At 41.2% G+C, this 20283-nt stretch overlaps 1 protein-coding gene across 3 annotated transcripts in view; it reads right to left on the bottom strand.

The window, feature by feature from the left end:
• Window positions 1-20283, bottom strand: part of hivep2a (HIVEP zinc finger 2a) — a 122215-nt gene that overhangs the window by 64218 nt on the left and 37714 nt on the right. The window contains exon 1 of one of the 3 annotated variants that reach the window (XM_006793512.3): window positions 11492-11785. The exons of the other annotated variants lie outside the window; for them this stretch is intronic. The gene's annotated coding sequence lies outside the window, so the exon portion shown is untranslated. Of the gene's footprint in view, window positions 1-11491; window positions 11786-20283 lie in introns of those variants that run through there. 3 annotated transcript variants of the gene reach the window in all.

Raw genomic sequence — 20283 nt, 5'->3', positions numbered from 1 at the left:
ATCAGTCGTATTCTGTTTAATTTCTCAAATCATAGCAATTGATAACATACATTTTATCCTCAATAAATGACAAACTAACATTCAAATAAGTGTCAATTAGTTTATCATTAATCAGCTATAAATGGGTTAAAAATAGATTAAGTTAAGCAGATTTTAAGCACCTTATCATATAAACACAGATGTATAAACAGGATGAAGGAGGGGTGATATAAATTCCGTAGTCTTAATCAGGTTAACCTCATTAGTATGACTATAAACACACTTAGCAAATGAAGCTGATGCAAGTTGTGTGACACTAGAGGCTTTAAAAGGAAAGCCCATGAATTATTGCTCTAGAGTCAGCAAGAAAAATATAGTTCAAGTAGCATGCAAGATTTAATTTTTAAGTGATACAAAAACACAATGAAGCGAGCAAGGATTTGAAATGTGTTTGCCATATTTCTCAGATTTTTACAAAGATATGTATTTTGAGACCTTACAAACCCAACAAATGTTCTTCAACAAACAAAGAGCCTCTTTTCTTAAGTGTGAAAGGTGGTCAGTGGGCATAGCGTTTAACACACATCAGCCATACAGAGGAGAACATTGGATTTGTTGAGGGATTGCGTTTAGTTGTGGACTGACGCCCAACTGGTTTCATGAACTTGATCGGAATGGCCATTGGATCAAAACAGTGACGCCAGTGCAGACATGCCTTGCACACTCCCTGTTCTCTAACAGCCAGCAGGGGGCGAGTTATTAGAAAAGCAAGTCAAAATAGTTTCACTCTACTTCTCACTCAATATACGAACTTGGTAAACACCTTCCTGGGGTGTTTATGGCCTTGGTTGCTAGTTTTAAGTGTTGTTTTATACAACCCGATGGTCATTTTGTACATTTTGGTCCCATTCAGCATAAAACTGATGATAAACTGGGTAAATGGCCTGCATTTGTATAGCGCTTTTCTAGTCCTTAAGGACCCCAAAGCGCTTTACACTACATTCAGTCATTCACCCATTCACACACACATTCACACACTGGGAACGGCAAGCTACATTGTAGCCACAGCTGCCCTGGGGCGCACTGACAGAGGCGAGGCTGCCGGACACAGGCGCCACCGGGCCCTCTGACCACCACCATGTTGCTTGGTGGTATGCTTACCACTCTGTAATCTGTGGTGTAATCTGTCTCTTAGTCAGAACCTCTTGTCTTGTTTCAAAACTAAGAGGTCAATGGTTGAATTGCTCCACTAAGCGATCAAAAAAGTACTTCACATACCAGCGAGTTAACTATCTTTCTTGGATAGAGTCCATGGATGCGCTGGTTCACATTTGAGGCAGCGGGATGTGGAAATCATAATACAAACATTGTGTGTGTGTGTTTACATTGTAATTAAGGATTATGTCACCCCGCACAACACTGTGACTCATTTCCTATTTATCAACTAACTTACAATGTGAAATTCTTCAAAAAAACAATCATATTTTTAAAAGGACAGTCCAAAATGATTCTATTTAAAAAACAGAACCTTGACTTACATGTTTCTTTAAAAATGCAACTCATGGAGAGAAATGCCGACACCAAAGCTGCTTTGGGACAAGTGTCTATTTCAAGGTCATCTCAATAAGAGCTACCTAGAAAGAAGGTCTTCCCTCACTACTGGTAGGTTTTTCCAGGAATACAAGGAGTGTGAACTAAAAACAATGTAGTTTAAGGTGAACAAACTTCTCTTTTTCGGTCATCCAAATACATTTTTTGTATTCCACAAACGAGATCATACTCAAATTGTTTCAATATTTTACTTACAGTACTGCTTGTTGAGTGTGGAAAGAATGAGGAAAGACTGAGAAAGGAAAAAATTCAGGAGAGAGCGCGAGAGAGGGGATGACATGAAACAAGGTCACAAGTTGGATTTAAATCCACAACATCTGGAATACATGACTGGAGGGTGGGAAACTACCACCAGCCACCAGCCAAACTCTGGCAACTTGTGCCTGTGTCTGGTAGGCTTGGCTTCTGAACCAGCCAGTTTTGGCAGGTAACCAACTCTCATCTGGAGTTTGATTCTGCTCTAAGTAGCACATTCAGCTGCCAAAATGAGGAAAGAAGCAAGTGAATTTTGGAATCTTTTAACCACCCTAGGCTGGCAGATAAAGATCTTCAGCTTTCTTCCCATCATTCCCGATAGTCTGCTCAGTACGCTGCCCAATAAAACCAAGTTGATGTAAAAAACAATCCTTAAAGCCATGTGACTTTGTGAAAGCAAGAGATTAAATCCAGCTACTCACATCATTCTCATTCAGCTTCTTTTCCTACCTTCCTTCCAAACTGGAAGATGGAAAGATCAAGGTGGAGAGGGCAACGGAGAAAAAAAGAGATGTGGAATATTCCTTTGTTGATTTTCCACTGAGCGCAGAATGGGAAGTTATAGGCCTGTGGGCTAGGAACAGTTTGGATTCTATTCTCATCTCTTCCCCATTCTCTTTATTCCTCTTCTCTGATATTATTCTAGTCTTTCCAGACGTGTCCTACTTTTATTATATTAATGTGACAAAACACCCATAAAAAACACCCACTAATCAATCCATCTGCCACAAATAAGGAATCTGAAACAGCCTGGCAGCAATAAGAAATTCATTAAGTTTGCTTCAAAACAAGTGTCCAATCAGCTGGCTAAATGCCTTCTACATATCATTCAGTTTTTCATATAATAATTAGAAGCTGTTAGAAACAACAACGAAAAGTTTGAATTTTTGTTTTTCCAGCCTATCAACCAATTAGCTGACAATTTCACCAGATATTTTTATTTTCTGTTTTGTTTTTTTAAATTGTGCGAGTCGGCCACAGCTTCTCTCACTCGGTCAGAGCAGTAATTAGCAGTAACATAAGATTATCTTAAAGTTGCCACATTGTTGGTAGTTGTATCCACTTTTCATATCAATGACACCACAAGTGATTTTGAAGTTAGATTTTTGGCACCAAGCAAACCACTGAACAGGTAACCAGGCCTCTGGTTTAATTTTCCCCATTAGCGACGTTATGGGACTTGGAGCGCTCTCAGTTAAATCATCGGTTCATTTTGCTGACTTTGGAATTCCAGGTGGATAAATGTGGAAACAATCATGTTATGCATACACGTGATGCTAATAGTGGTAGATACGCATTGGTATTCTACTTAGACTGTTCCAATAACATTGATGATATTTTTTTTTTATATTAAATTGGAAATAATATTTTATCTTATAGAGATTTTTTCCACACTCAGTTTTTTTTCTATTCTGCTCCTATAGGGGCAGCACAGTGTCTTGGTAGTTAGCCTTACTGCAACTAGTCCTTGGTTTGAATTTGAGCCAGAGCCCTTCTGTGTTGAGTTTGCATGTGTCTCCTGGCAACTACTGTCACTGTGCCCTTGACCCGGGCATGAGCTTACAGGTGCAGACGCTGCATGATAGCTGCCCACTGCTCCCAACCTTTAGGATAGGTTAAATGCAATAAATCTCCTTACAGTGATCCCTTAAGCGATCACTGTAAGGAGATTTATTCCATAAACTTAAATATCCACATTCAATTTGATCTTTTAGAAGGTGTTACATGTCTATCACAGCTTGTATTAACCTAGAGAACACATGTATTTCATGTACACTCAGACAAGGAGCCACTAATAAGATAAATACCTACTTGCCCAGCCAAAAACAGTCTAATCCTTCCCATTTAAACCGACTGAGCAGAAAACCAAAGTTTCCGAAAAATGTCTAAACATCTTAGCAAAGCAACAATTTTTTTGTTTCTAATTCCCACCAGATTAAGAACATGCAGTTATAAGTTTTGACCATCAAATTTTCCAATCAAGTATCCACAAATTCTGTACGAGCCACTTTGAACCTGAATACTGATGTACTGTATGGCGCTGTATTTTAGGATTTTATGGTGGTCCTGCAGTACACAGAGAAGTATAGAGAGAAGCAAAATGCCCACTTTTTATTCCACTCTTAAGCTGCTCATTATAAAGGCAGACACTGCACACACACACACACACACACACACACACACACTGATACACACATACAGTAACCTCCAATCTGACAAAAACACATAAACACACATATGCAACATGCAGCTCTGCTCCTTGAGATTTAACGCACACACACACAGGGGGGCGCACACACACACACACACACACACACACACACACACGCACACACATACACAGACTCACTCAAACCACAGAGGAATTTCCTAGTTTCATATAAAACTGATAATGGGATGTGTCCCAGCGGGAGTGGAAAATCAGAGGTGACTTACGAGCCTCCACATTCCAGCCGCACACACATACACAGCTCTTTTCCTTCATCACACACTCACACACAAACACACTTACTTTAACACCTCTTGGAAGAAAAGCAGAAAGAAAGAGGGAGAGGTAGAGAGGGGAAGTTTGGCAGGGAGAAAACAGTTAAGTTTCCACGTCCTCGCTGGGCCTCTTTATCGTTTTTCTTTCGTTTTGACGGAGAAGGAAGGGGAGGCAGAAACATAAGGCCATTCCTTGGAAGTCAGGAGGGCCTTTTAGAACATGTTGCTGCAATGTGCAGCACAGTCAGTGTAAAGAGGTGACAATGCAGAGTCCTGAAGAGACGCAATCTAGGCATGGGAAAGAAAAGGAAACGACAAAGGAAAGAGGGGGACAAAGCAAAAAATAAATGGAATGTAGATGAGGGAGAAACAAGAGAAGGAAGATCCAAAAGGAGAGAAAGATAAAGGGAAGAACATGAGTTCAAAGGAGAGATAAAGTAAGAAGAAAGGAGCAGGGGGAGGTGACAGGAACAGAGAGAAAACAAAAGGAGTATGGAGGAGTTGAGAACATTGAAACGATAAGTTAGGCAACAGAAAACATTTGATGACAAAGCATCTCCATCATCAACCATTAGCTTTCCTTCTTTCAGTTATCATTTCTTCACTTAAGTGGACTTTTAACCCCCATCCTTCATTTCTCTGCCCTCTGCTCCACATCACTCTTTTCATCATGTTTCCTTTTCACCCCATCAACACCTTCTCCCACCTGCGTCTTATCCTCTGTCAGTTCTTCTTTAATACTACTTCATCTTCTCTTTCATCTCTCCTTTCCCCCATTAATCAATCACTCTTTCCATCATCTGCTAACTCTTCATCACCTTTTTTTTTTTTTACCTCTGTTACACACTGCTCCACCTCATTCATTCCTCCATTCTGCTTCTATTCTTCCCTCATCTCTCTTTCAATGTTTCCATCTCTCCCTCCATCAAGCCGGAATCCCTCAGTAATTATTTTCCTTCTTTTGTCACTCCATCAACATCCCTCCACCCCTCCCAGCCTCCATGTATTATTTCTGTTTCATCTGTCCTTCGCTCTAACCCTTTTTCCTCCCTCCATCTGTTCAACCATCTTTCCTGTCATCCCTCCATCATGACGCTCTGTTCGCCAGGCGACCAGAGGCTATGATATGCTGCCACTACCTGCTGCGGGTGCGTGTGTGTGTGTGTGTGTGTGTGTGTGTGTGGTCCTGGCAGTGTTTGGAGCACAGAAGGTATAAGGGGCTTATACCTGCAGAGAGAGAGCAAGAGAGAGAGAGATGACTGTAGAGTGAGGTGTAAAACTGGACGTCAAGGTGATACAGCCACCTGTCCTGCTATGTGTGTGTGTGTGTGTGTGTGTGTGTGTGTGAGAGAGAGAGAGAGTGAGTATTAAGGATAATAGAAGGAAACATGAGTTTTGCAGTTGATTTGGGGTTGAAGGGGAAAGCACAGTTACAGGTCTGAGCAATGTGCTAACCTCTTAAAAGTAGGGCCCCAATATTTCTTAAAAGGCAGAATAATAAATGTAGTAACTTTATTGTACTCTTAATTAATCATGTGAAGCATTAACCATCAGATTTAGTAGCAAAGTTCATTATTATTTACCTCTGAAAGGCTTAATGCTTTTTGTCTTTATAGTCATTTAACTTATTTTGATAGCAAGTTTTCCTGAAATATAAATTATATATTTAACTTCACTGTACATATGAAGCTGAGATTATTCAAGCAAACCAATGACTGGCAAAGTAGGTCAGACCTCACGGGGTTAATTTGGTCTTATTGGCTGGAAATGCAGTTCCTTTAAACAAAACATTTAGTTACTCTGTTACATTTAGTTACTCTCAATGTTACTCTGAAAGAAAAATAAGATGTTAACTTTTCTTTTCTTGGGTTTTGAAATAAAAATATAATAAAAAATAAATGAATTTTAAAAATGCCACAAAGAGGTTGCTTTTTAAACCACCTGAGCTCTCGTTTGGGATAAATTTTTAATTTCTCCAAGCTTAGTTGGACCTGATAATAATATATAAAAATGAAGGTACCTCTTCTAACATTTCATTGCATATGTTACATAAAAAAAAGTATGTCCTCGTGACGACAGTGGGTTTATTTCACGACATAACGCCACAAAGTTAATGCGGCTTAACAAAGTATAAAACACTGTTGAGCAGAATGGATTACAAAGTGCTATATGAAGACTCAGGGTCTCAGGAGGATAAAACCAGGCACTGAGGGCCGACTATGAAACTTAACACAATGACATAGTGACTTAGCAGTCATGCCCTACATCAAGATGTCAAACTCGTCTTATATCTTGAGCCACATAAATGATATATTTTTGTTAATTCATAGAAAATGTTCTTTTTCTTAAGTGGACTCACATAAAAAACCCAAAACAGACAGAAAAACTGTAAATTTTCTGTCATTTAATTGTTTTATGTATTACTTAATTACTTTGGTTTAGTATGAATGGCAAATGCACTGAAAAAAAGAGCATGTTAGATTTACTTAATTCAATAGTGAGCATTGGTTGCACACAGATGTTTTGCTTTGGCAGAAACTTAACTATGTTAAATCAACACAACTTATTCATATTAAATAAACCTGTGCATTTTGTGTTGATAAAACATGATTGAAACATGTTTAGATGAAGTAAGTTGAGCCCTTGGAATATTTTAATCCTTCACAATTTTGTCATTTTATTCCAACACTATTCAATAACCTTTAGTTCAATACTACTTGGTTACTTAAATACTACATGTTGTCTTTATATTAACATATTGTTCAACAAAGGAATGGATTTACAACAACTTCCTTCCTTTATCTGGGTTGCAGGGGCATAAGCCCAAAGTGATAGGTTAAGAGGCAGGGTACACCCCAGACAGCTCACCAGTGTATCACATAGAGACAAACAACCATTTCCACCAATTAACCTAACTCTAATAACTGCATGGCTTTTCACTGTGGGAGAGAACACAGTGCAAACTAACCAGCTTGTGGATTTGAACCCAGGAGCTTCTTGCTGTGGGGCAACAGCACTAACGACCACGCCACCAATCCAGGGTTAACAAGGCTTATCAAGGCTTGATGTAGAATTTTTACGTTTTTGTCCTTGACAGGTTCAACCACAAAAAATGGCGACAGCATACGCGTGGTGTGTGTGTAGTTGTCTGCCTCTTATAACTCCAGTGATTTCCCGGCAGTTTGAAATCTCGTGTGATCTTGTGAATTTCAACTAACCACTCTTACTAGATTGTATCATGTCATCTCAATGAGATCAAATTAAGTTGTTGAATTTCATACATATACTACATGATTTAATTACGTTCACCATAGAAACATGAAATTATTTTGTTCAAATTACAAGTTAGACTTTTGTAAATGTAACAACCACCCATTTTCCTTTTTTTCGGTATTCCGAAAAAAAGTAGAGGCAGCTGCTCAACTTGAATGAGATGGATGCCTTCCTCAAACCATGATCCAAAGTGCGCGAGCCAAAATCACAAGCAGTGTTGCAGGATTTAACAATGCTATATTATTGACTTACTTCACTGAACATGATATGAACAATTTAATATGCCCTCTCTGCATATCATGTAGTTTCTACACTATATAGTTACACTTAACTTTAAAGCATGACGCAATTGTGTTAAATACACACAAGATGCTTACATAAATCCAAGAGATGGGCAATCCCTTTTTTTCAGTGTGCAGGGCCTTGGAGTGCTCTATCAATAGGAAAGGCTGTAAATCTTATGAAAATATAGTATAAATAAAATTGAAATTTGAAATCTATTAACTTCGTCGCGTTTTCCAAAGCCATCCAGTAGGCTGGACTGTCTATGTTTAACACCCCTGCCTTATATCATCCACATCGACTGCCTGACCTTCCGTATTACTGCAAATAGAAGTATTAGTTACCAAAGAAAAGTGCTGTATGAAAAAAGACTCGAAATTAGGTATTCATCAGGGAAGTATTTACTGCGGTCACAGATCCAGTGAGTAATACTGTAATCATCTCATAGACATCAGTATGAGTCGCCCCTGCTGGTCATTAGAAGATTGCAGCTTTACCCCCCCCCCCCCCCCCCCCGCCCCCCCTCCTTTACACACGCACACATTTGCCTACATGTAAAGATCTGCTACCCCAATATTTAATCAAAAGTGTTTCAGAGTTGCTCCCTAGCAGTTACTCTTCAGCTTTGTGCCATAATCAACAGCTGTAATGGTCAACAGTGGGAAAAGTGAACTCAAACTGTAATAAAATTTAAATATATTTTAGTTGTTGAGTATGAACGTTGTTTCTTGACCCTGGAAATTTGATTTATTTTACATTTTTTTCAGCTATTTGCCATTTCTTTAATTACCATTTCATAAGTTACTAAGGACATCTGTGTTGCAAACTGCTGTTTCCTAACTTTGCATGCTGCCGATTCCATCACCGGCACTGTATGTGCATTCAAACTAGTCAAAGCCTAATTTCCTGTAGAGAAGAGAATCTTTTTCAGAATCTTTTTCAGAGAAGCAGCTCCGGTCCCAGACAGACTTTACCAAGCAACAGCCACACAACACGGACAAAAATAAAAGCACACAGTGTGTGAGGCTCAATATTCGCTCTGTGGACGAGCTGTTTCTGCGGGATGATTTTCATACCGTACGCAAATGAGTTGAAGCCTACCTGGAAGGAGAGCAAAAACATTCAGAAATTTTAAACACTCCACTGTTCTCTGGGCAAATGTCAGCTCCAATATGAATTTGTGTTTTTAGTGGGAAATGAGTTTAAACAAATATGACTTTCCTCACTAACAGGCATTCATCATCAGTAATACGATGACTAAAAGTTTATAACCCCAGTGAGCTCTTCATGTGGGGAACAATGTGGTTAAAGTGAATAAACCGAGTTGTATAACGGCACATTTCTGGGAAGCAAGATCTTAGAAAATTCTCCTCTTCAGAGTCACAACTCGCAACAAAATGCATTTAAATGAATAGTGTTATCAGTGCTGAAGAAAAGCAATCGAATGTGGCCTTCACCCACTCACCCGCCTCCGGAGCATCACACCGCTCATGCACATAAACACACGCACACGTGCACTGCAAACACACACGTGCACATACCAGGGCAGAAGCAGCACACTTCACTGTCTGAGAATTTGTGAATGGAAAAATGGTTTAACACACTTGGCGGCAGAGCAGCAGGACTTCCTATGCTTTAGGACCGGAGGAACTGATCATCTCTTGGTCTGTCTGCCTGCTCTGTCTGTCACTCTGTCCATCAGTCAGTCCGGCTGTCTGTCAAATACATATTTGTATAGGAGCCTTATCGCTGGTGCTAAACGGCTGTCTCAGAATTTGCCTGCATGTCTGAGTGTCTGGCTGTTTTTGGCTGAGTTAGCAAGACAGTTCTTTTTCAACCTCTTCTGCCAGGCGTTCTGTCTGTGTGTCCTCGTGTACATTTGTTTACCTGTCTGTCTGTCTGTCTGTCTTTTTCAATGTGTTTACTTGTCCGTCTGACTGCCAGCTCGTCTGACTGCCTCTGTTTTCAAGTGACTTCCTATCTGTCTGCCAGTCTCCTTTCTTAGTTCCCAATCTCTGTCTGTCTGACAGCCCGTCTCATGTTTATGTCTGTCTGTCACTTTATTTGTCTTTTCAGCTACAGTATTTACCGGGCTGTCTTTCTAGAAAAAAACAAAAAAGTTAGACACACAACTGCATCCTTTTAACTGTCTTTGTCTGTCACTAAATTCAGACTGTGTAGGATGTAAATGGTGTAATAGAAACCTGTTTTTTAAAGCATAAATGGGAGCTGTTATGCTCATTTTCTTGTCTCTATACTTTACGTGACTCACACTTCAAAATAATCCATATGTATCTGCAAGTCCTCGGTTCAACTGTCTTAAACAAAGCTGTTTTAGCATCTCTTCCTTTAAGCCTAAGTCTTCTTCTGACGGGCTGTCCCTCATAAATAGAACGTGGAAATGACCATATTAGGGATCTCCCCCCCCCTCTCTCTATGATGTCATACACAGCGAAGAACAGAAAAAAACTATTTGAAACTGAGCATTGAGAGCAGTTTGAATACTGAGCTTTTGCCTCACAGGGATTACTTGTGCACGTACTGACCTCATTATTCAAAACTTTAACTTGGGCAGCCACCCTTTTAACACACCTATACACAAATATGGAAAAGAGGCATGCTAAATTGGACTAGGCATACTTTAATATATTTTCCAAAGTACAAAAATCAGATGATGAGAAGAAAGACAGGAACGACGATGTGAACCAGAGAAGAAGGTCAAATAACATGTATGAAAAGAAAACTCGTTCTAAGGTTATACTGTGATGCCACTTGTAGTAGCAAAAGGGAAGAAGCAAAATAATAAGTAATGAGACAGTGAACACTGTCAAGAAGTATTAGTGGAAGAAAGAGGAAAAGAAAAGAAAAAGAATGGCATTAATAGAAAAGAACCAGAAGGAGAAAAAAAGCTCCAACAGGGGAGAGCAAGGTCACTGTAATCGCACCTCTTTGCTCTGACAGACAAATGGCAGTGTGTGTATACAAGCATGTGTTTGTGCTGTGTGTACTAGAGTAACTTGTTATGCAAGGGACGTCCCAGCGGCAGCGAGGGAGACATGAAACATAAATACAAACACACGCACACACACGCGCACACACACACACACGAGTTCAGCCTGTTTTCTTGTAAATCACTGTGCTCAACGCTCAAGAGGACAAGCACACTAGGTGTGTGTACGTGTGTGTTGTGGTGGCACCCCTCGGTTAATGGAGGGAACTGACACCGCTGTGTGAGACAGTCAGCTGTCTAGTTTATATGTGTGTGTCCATTAACAGCATCCTGGGAGGGAGAGGACGAGCGAGAGAAAGAGAGAGAGGGGGGGGGGGGGGGGGGGCAGATAGATAGATAGACAGATAGATAGATATTTATGATGAACTACTTTATGTCATAGTCACCCTTCTTGCACACATATTACAACACACTGTCATTCACAGCCGCGGACGAGGACATCCCCCCTGCTTGGTTGCTACACACACAATCTCACACAAACACACACACACTCAAAGGAAAGCACCCACTTGACTGAAAAAGAAAGCAAGGCAAAGCAGACGAGAGAAGGGAAAGGAAGAAGAAGCCTGGATATGGACAGACAGACTTTGAACCAACCTGGCCGGCTCTCCTTTTCTATCACCGAAAGCATTCCTCTGTTTTCGCTCTCCCTCCTTCCATCGCCACGGAAACAGACACACCGACCAACCGGCCGACCGTCTCCTTCTCTCTCTCACGCATACACACACTTTCTCTCACATGCACACACAAGTTCAAACCCCCAATATGAAGTCCAGTTTGTCAGCAGCCACCCATTCATCCATGCCTCCATCCGCTGCTCTGTCCGTCTGCCACTGTGTGTGTTTACATCTGAGAGCGCTCACTCGTTCACCAGGCAGGCATGTGAGCGTGTCTCAGTCGGGAGGTGTATGTGTATGAGTCTCTCTCTCTCTCTCTCTCTCTCTCTCTCTCTCTCTCTCTCTCTCGCTCGCTCGTTTTCTCTCTCTCTGTGTGTGTGTGTGTATATGTGTGTGTGTACAGCAGAGTGGGAGCCCTAGAGAAACACTCCTCTTGCCACAGGAGTAAAGCCCAGGCATGACGCAGAGCCAGAAATAGATGGAGGGGCCCCAGCAGGGGGGGAGGAGGCGCCAGGCCAACGCGTATGGCACTTTTGCAAGGACATGAAGAGTGTGTTGTAATATGTAATACACAGTATTTACTACATATATATGAAGGCAACTTAAATGCATGCTTACATTTAGACTTGAAAGGGGTGGCCAGCATATGCACTTTTAACAATGACAGTATTAGTGCGGAAAATCAATTTTAAAGCTGTAGAATAACGTTTCTGAGCAAAGGAACTACAAAAAGTGCAACTGGCTGTAGTGCATGCAGAAGACCAGATGCATCAAATCTGACACCAAACAGCTCATCCAACTTCCTGTCCCTACATATAGAAGACTTATTTTGAGAATGCAAAATAAGGCATAAATGACCACTTTCTCATCATTGCCACATTTGAATTTCCAAAAAGCCAGACTTTGCAAAATCTCAGCGCAGACTGCGCTGTAAGCACAATGTATAAACGCAAAAATGTGAAACTGATCAGAAGAAAGAAAAAACTACCACTGCCGTCATTATAACTGCTTTACAAAAGTAACTCATGCACTCTGTAGCATCATCGATCACACCTGACTTAGTGTCAAGAACTGTTATTCCACTCAGGATTATGCGAGTACCAGAATCCAAAGTGATGTGCACCTCTGTGGTTTTTTAATCCAGCCAACAGCCACTGAGTATTCCCTTGAAGCATGCATTTTCTTTTTCACCAAAACCAAGATGTTTAGATATTTACTCACACACTGTATCATGATATAAGACATAATAAGACACACACAAACTTTTACAGCTTCCTTACTGAGCATTTCCTTATTTTCTGTTACACACATACAGTTACAACTTTAGATGTTCACATTAAACAAAGTTTCAAATAATGTGGTCAATGTACAAGTGATCCCTGTAAAGCATTAATGCACAGTTTCAAACTCTGTTTTCCTACTTTTGGCTCTGAATAAATCCACAAAGAGGTGATATTACAAATTTCAAGCACTGAGATCTGTTCTGTTCAAACCTTCTGTTTATGAGAGGCAGCCAATCAGAAGAAAGACAGCTTTAAGGGATAAGAAAAAAGAGGCTTGTTTCAGTCAGAAAATAAACTACTTTGCTTTAAACAGTCAGCTTACAATGGTTTTTTTCTATTTCAGCATGGTTGATGTCAGCTAGAGGGAATTTCCTTATATGATCATCTCCAGTGTTGCCCGTGTTGCAGCTCAGAACACCGCAAACCAGTCAGTCTAACTCAGAAAGCAGCCACGGATGCTTCCTTTCAATGGAAAATACATTATTACACTTTTTAGTGTGTATAAAGGCTGTTTTTGAAACCTCCACAAAGGCGAGAGAAGGAAGCCCACAAGCATTGGGTTCGGTTTGTGGAAGAGACGTGAGGGGCGACCAATCAGAAAAAAAATGTGACTTTTAAGGAGAGAAAGGCTTTAAAGAGACAGGAGCTAAAACGGCTCGATTCAGACAAAGAATTAACAGAGGGCCTGCATAAAAAACACAGCATAAAATGTACTCCAGAGGAGTCCAAGAACAAAAATAGGGAGCTAGAAATTAGCACAAGTGGAGGTGTGAGAATATAAAGACGGGAAGCATAATAATCTGCATAAAAGCAAAAGAACACATTACATGTGAAAAGAGATTTTGGAAAACCCCACACAAACACATATGCAAATACTGGATACAAGCACACAGGAACTGAAGAATCTACATGCACAAACGGGTAAATACACAGAAAACATCTGACTATACTCTATATGTGTGTCTCACTGGAACCACAATCCATGCTGGTGTGCACTGGGAATACTAAACTTCAATGCATTTGGTATTATTCAAGCACAATGGGCTAGCCTCCGCTCGCTATGCTGCCTTTGTGTGTGTACTGTATGTGTGTATGTGCCTCACGCAGTGCAGTATATTTGTAAATCCCGGCACTTTGCAGCCTGCGCCTGGTTTAACACTGATGTATACACTATGTATTATGTATTGCTACACACACATATACACACACATAAAGATTTATGAATTATGCACATGTGCAGCCTGGCCTGTTCTCTATAAATAGTCCTTGTTCGGTTTAACTCAGCACAAGTCGCTGAGTGTTTTTCTTTTAATTAATACAGTTACATAGTCTGCTGGATTAGCAGTTACATTTCAATTAAGCGGCAAACAATTAGTGTGTTTTTTTTTCATATTTAAGTAACAGAAAGCGCAAAAATATGGCCACGCACACATACACACACACTTCCTCTAACGAGGCCAGATAGATGTCTGTTCTCTCCTAAGCATTAACTGCACATTTATAATTCAGTGCTTTATTGTTGACTATCAGCTATCACACCACACAGACTTGTTAACGTGCACACACATGCATGCAGTAACACACAGAGACACACACACAGTGAGTAGCGACTGCTGGTTATGAAACAGCTGTTGAGTCGAGAGAGCTCTGTATGTATTTGAGCAGTGAGAGTGCAGCTTACATAAATACTTGATCATATCTGGATTGCTCTCAGTCTGAAAATGTATAATCCGCCTTGTTAGGATCACTCGCCAAGAAGATAGAGCAAGAGCAAAGGAGCAGAAAGGCAGGGGAAGAGTAGGAAAACAAAAAAGAAGCATCAACTGTCAGAGCGGGGTGGATACACAGCTCAAAGCGCATCACTTGAACATGTCGTTCATCACAAAACACCTTTTGCATTCAACAACTACAGTTCCCAGCAGGCTTTGACACCCCTCATTTTCCAGCATTGTCATGCCACATCATGTTCGCACTGTGGGAGTTTGGAACATTCATGCATTATTCCAGTATATAATCCCCCAAGAGCCACACCGCAGAAGTGCTGTCTAAGTTGTCCATGTTTGTCCTGAAGTATATTTGGAGCAGCCCCGTAACAAGTTAAAACAAAAAGAATTAAAGTGAAGAGGTGAATCGTTTTAAATTCGATTCAACAGTCAAATTAGTGATAATATCAGATGTGAGGACATTTTTCATTTTCATGTGCCAACATTAAACTATTATCATTAAAATTACATGCACAATGCTTCATTTTCAGTATGCAGGGTTACTGTCGTTAAAGGATGCAAAACACAAGCCACCCAAGCATATGTGGCCATTTGTTTTTATTTTTTCCAGACAGTAACTCGGATCATTTACTACCGGACAATCCCCTCAGTCTTATTTTATTCTGCTAACCAGCTCGGTCTGGTCCTTACTGCGTTTTCCTAGAGGTAGGGGTGGTCAGGTGGGCAGCACTGTGGTGCAACAGTTTGCCCTTCTGCCTCACAGCAAGAAACTCACCAATTCAAACTTTCTGCTCAGCTGGGTCTTTCTTTGTGGAGTTTGGATGCTTTCCCTGCGCTCCTGTACCTGTGTGGGTTTCCTATGGGTGCTTTGGTTTCCTCCCAGTCCAAAGACATGTTTGTTAGGTGATTCCAAGTTGGCTGTAGGTGTGGATGCTAGAGTGTTTGGTGGTCTGTCTCCCTGTGTTAGCCCTGTTAGGGACTGGTGACCAGTCCAGAATGTACTCCGCCTTTCGACTAGTGACAGCTAGGCTGAGCTCTCCTACAAGTCTTAGTTAAGATGTTAAGAAAATGAATGGATGGATGGATCTAATCACCAGCTGAAATCTGTCTTCTGGAGAGCTAGTTGATTTATGCCTCTATATTAGTGAGGTGGCTGTGGCTTAAGAGGCAGAGTACTGGAAAGTCAGTGGTTCAATTCTCCTACGTCTTTGTGTCAAAATGGCATTAAAAGATAACAAATTAGCAAGTAAAAAAAAGTGTAAAATACAAATCTCCCACATGAGTCATGAAAGAAACTCACTTAGTTTTCCTGCATCAAGACACCAACATATATCTCTGTGACTCTGCTTCAGAATGCTTGTACTCCATGCTCTGGCATGGGAACCAGTTACTCATTCTTGACGTCACCCAAAAAGCACTGATTTATATTCTGTTTACTCAGTAGGTAGAAGCAGTCATCAAAACGACACTGCCACACCTTTTTCTCTCATCAAAGATGTGGATGGTGATTCCGAGGTATGGAAACACGTTAAAAACGGCTGATACTGAAAACTAGACAGTCCAGTTAAAATGAAACACATGAAACAACAAAAACTTGCCCGGTGACAATACAGTATGCCCGTTCCTTTTTTTTAACTTTCAGTAGCTGGCAGCTGAAGTGGACCATTTTCTACCCATTGGATACGTTTGACTTTACTGCCTAAGCCGTCCATCATCTTGAACTGTCACTGAAATTAGAGTAGATTAGTTAGATACCAGTAAGACCAGTACATACGCAAACTCAAATTTAAGACCGTCCAGTCCACGTTTGACCGGCAGGTGGATCTTGGGAAGTTTGTTATGGAAACACGGCTACAATGTGCACTTAGCAGCAAGGGGAAAAAAACACTTTGAGGAAGTAATAGATGATTCATTTAAACAGCATAAAATAAAGAGTGAAGGGGAAGTGAGCATGATAAATGTGAGGTGGAACAGATGAGTGTTCAGATTATCATATAGGATGTAGACCGTGACCTGATTTGGATCCCATAATCAGGGAAAGTAAGAACAGAACGTAAACCTCTGGACGGAGGCCGTTTGTCTTTCGTGGCCATTACAAGCCGCTGCTCACTCTTCTTCTTTGTTAATGGGGAATATTAATTTCCTGTATTCCATCTTTACTGCATTAATATTTGATGATTAAATATGGCCGGGAGCGTCTCAGGCTCATTGCCAGCAAGGCTCTGTCTCAGTCTTGGTTTACATTCAGTCTCCCAAAAAGTATTTAATTTGTCTGTTTTATTGTAGCATTTGTCTTTTGCTTTGTGTCTTCCTCTGTGTGTTTTCTTTGGTCAGTTAATCAAGACAAACCCTTGAAATGTCTTCTGTTCCAATCTCTCACTTGCTCCCTTGGAATTATTCTCTATCATGGGTTTCTTCCTCTCGGCTCCATCCGTCGGTCTTAAGCCTGTTTCAGGCTGACTGTTGCCAACAGGATCCCAGGGCTTTACTTCCTTTTCTTCCCATGAGTGACGAGGCATGATGTGGATCCAGCCAAAAACTCTAAAACTGGGAGTTGTCAACCCAGCAACAGTTGTTCAAACAAGTGATATCCCACAGCCAGTTGTGGGTGGATTTAGCCAAAGAGAGCTCAGCTCTGAAGTGGAATTATTTGTGTATGTTGCTTTTCGTCTGTCCACAATAGTCAAAACAAGTTATTAGTTTCTTTGATTTATAATGCTATCTTAGACCACATTTACAAACATATGTTGAATCCATATGCTATTAACACATATATTTTACATTCAATCACATATTTGTGTCTTTGTTTGTCTTTTTGCAAATTCGTGTTGGTTTTTCAGGTGCAGGAAAACAAGAAGCTGTATGGTAACTGTCAAAGACACCACAATGAAAAATAGAGCAAAGCATGAGTGCAGACAGGCCACCAGGTCAAGCTAAGCCACAATCCAGCCAGATTAGTTCATCTCAGTGTCAGCCCTCATGCGCTGGTAGCTTAGCTCATGCCCTTCTACGTATCTGATTGGCTCATACAGAGTACTGCCTTCAGTTGTTGTGCCCCTGCAAGCCACTTTTCAACCCACCTCCTCTTACTGCTTTTCATTTCCTCCATGTCTGACTAAGTCCCTGTCATGCCCGTTGTCCCTGATGCCTCCTCTGGAGTCTGTGGGGGGCACGCTGCTGCTTTCTCTGCCCATCGTTCCATGTTTGCACACGACAAGGTGAGCAGGCCCGAAAACAGGGCCGTACTACTACAACTACTATTATGCAGACTACTTTAACAGTTTCACTACAAATATAATGTATTTGCTATCTCACATTTATAAATTCCAATATTCCAATAAAGTTGCGCTCAGGGCGCTCTCTCGCTCGTATAGATTACTGCTGTTTCATGCCGTTTCACACTTCCAATGAAGAATCAATGGCTACACGTCTTTTTCAGTGAAGCAGCTTGTCGATGAATGACGGGCATGACGCACTACAAATGGAATGTGAGCAGACCAATGATGCATTAAGTGACTTGTAGCTGGCATTGTAGCTTCTGATGGCGGTTTTTTTTCCAACTTTGTGGCTCGTACGTGGATTACTCCATCCATCCATCCATCATCCTCTGCTTATCCAATTCAATTTTACTGGGTGAACTGAGAGGTGGGATAAACCCTGGACAGGCCACCTATTTGTCGCAGGGATAGAGAGACAAATAGGTTCATAGAGATGAAGAACCAATCACTCACATTCACACTTATGACCAATGTAACACACTTGGCTTTGGATTGTGGAAGCAAGGAGAGAACCCAGGGTTGGTGGATTTGGATCTTAACAGTTACAGAGATTACTGCTGCATCGTTTCTGTAATTTTGTACTGGACATTGTGTGTGGTTGTGCCTTCTGGCTTTTGGAAGAATTAAAGGTGTCTTTCGGGTAATGTCTAAAAAGGTCAGGGCTGCAGTGCAAACAGCTCATAATATGTGTACGCAGCGCAAATTACTCACTTGGATCATTTACCACGCCATCAGCTGTCTACTGTACGCACGCCCTCACCTCCTTCTCCACTTTCCACAGCTTTAAACATCGACCAAAACGAAAGCTATCCTGAAGCAGCATTTAACACACATTAATGTGCACAGACACCCACATACACAAATACAGGCATGCAAACAATTAAGACTGCCTGCAAGTGCCCACATGCGGAGTACACACACACACATACACACACATACATACGTGTATAGACAACAAAGAGCAGCCAGCATCTTAGGAAATAGAGCAGAGAAAATGCAGGGCTGTTCTTTCCACAGCAGAGCTTCCCCACAGCAAAGCACCATGGGAAATATGGCATGGTCACAACAACAGGGTGCTTCCCTTCCCGACACTCGGGAGACCCGCATGAGCGAGCGTCTTCTCCATACTTTCCACCTTTAATTTGGATTCTTAAAAGGTGCATTTGACATGTTCTTTCCACAAAGATTTTCCATATTTGAGAAATTATCAATATTGTTTTTCACTTTGATTTTGTTAATAATATTTTCTTTTGTAAAAATGCCACACAGATAAAACCTCTCTTAGCTCAACACAGAGGAAGAGGGAGCGAGAGAGGCACCACTTTAGCCTCTAAGCCATGGGGGACCCAGTAGAGTGTTATGCAACTCAGCCATGCCAACACACACGCTCACTCACACACACACACACACACGCACACGCCAGCTGTCCCTGATTCCAGCAGTGAAAACTATCTCTATGTCTATTTGTTTATCTCTGCTTCCCTGTCTTTCCATCCCTTCCTCTCACTATCTTTCCATCCATCTCTCTCTGTCAATTTGTCAATCCCTTCTCTAATACACTGCCAAAAGTACGTGGACACCCCTTTCAAGCTTGGATCAAGTCTCTTAGTTTAGTAAATCTGAATGCCATGGCATACAGAGGTAATTTAGACTACTTGATTTGGTTGGTTGGATGTTTTTTCTCCTGCCCTGCCATAACATCAAAATTCCTGCAGCCAGGATTAAAAAAAGACCAAAAGGTGACGTCACAGTTCCTATGTCCATCTGTCATATACAGTCTATTTTCTTGACTGGAAAGCACTTTAGGTTAATTCCTGTTGTGATTTAACTTGATATAGGATTAACATTTGTGTGCCTGCATACTTTTGGCCCTGAATCCCTTTGTCTAACCTTTCCGTCTCCCTTCAGTCCCGCTCTCATCTCTTTAGTCCCATTTCTTCCATCACTTCACACTGTCTCTCTTTCTCTCTCTCACCATGTCGGTCTACAGAGTTTCATGTTGCCTGTGGCACCTGTCGCCCCGTGGGGGTGACACAATGTGCGCACACTCACACACACACACACACGGGGTTCGACTTACTCGAAAAGGTGGTATTCATTATTAGAAGTCTTGCAGTGTGTATAGGGGGCTTCCCAAGCATAACACACACACACACGCAACACACACAAGTACCTATTTCCAGCAACCTTCCCAGCAGGGCAAATGAAGACTAAGCACAACCCTTCGAGTTCACCCTCATTAAAGAGACTGTTGCCTGCGTCTCAAACACACACACACACACACACACACAGCAGTGGCCGGCTGCACAGGTACAGCGGACAAAAGCGACTGACGTCAGCTCTTAAAGGTTACCATAAACCTCCCTTGGTGAAAAACACAGCAGATCCAGCCCGATTCCAAAAAAACCCCACAGTGTTTACCCCAAACTTCTGTTCATTAAAGCCAAACCTCAAAACACAAAGGTTATCCCTGACTTTAATTACAGA

This window comes from Neolamprologus brichardi, chromosome 15 (assembly GCF_056152115.1).
Source record: "Neolamprologus brichardi isolate AB-2024 chromosome 15, ASM5615211v1, whole genome shotgun sequence".
In the NCBI taxonomy this organism is placed as follows: domain Eukaryota; kingdom Metazoa; phylum Chordata; class Actinopteri; order Cichliformes; family Cichlidae; genus Neolamprologus; species Neolamprologus brichardi.
The sequence above is the reverse complement of the archived record's forward strand: the minus strand, read 5'-3'. Positions and strand labels throughout refer to the sequence as shown.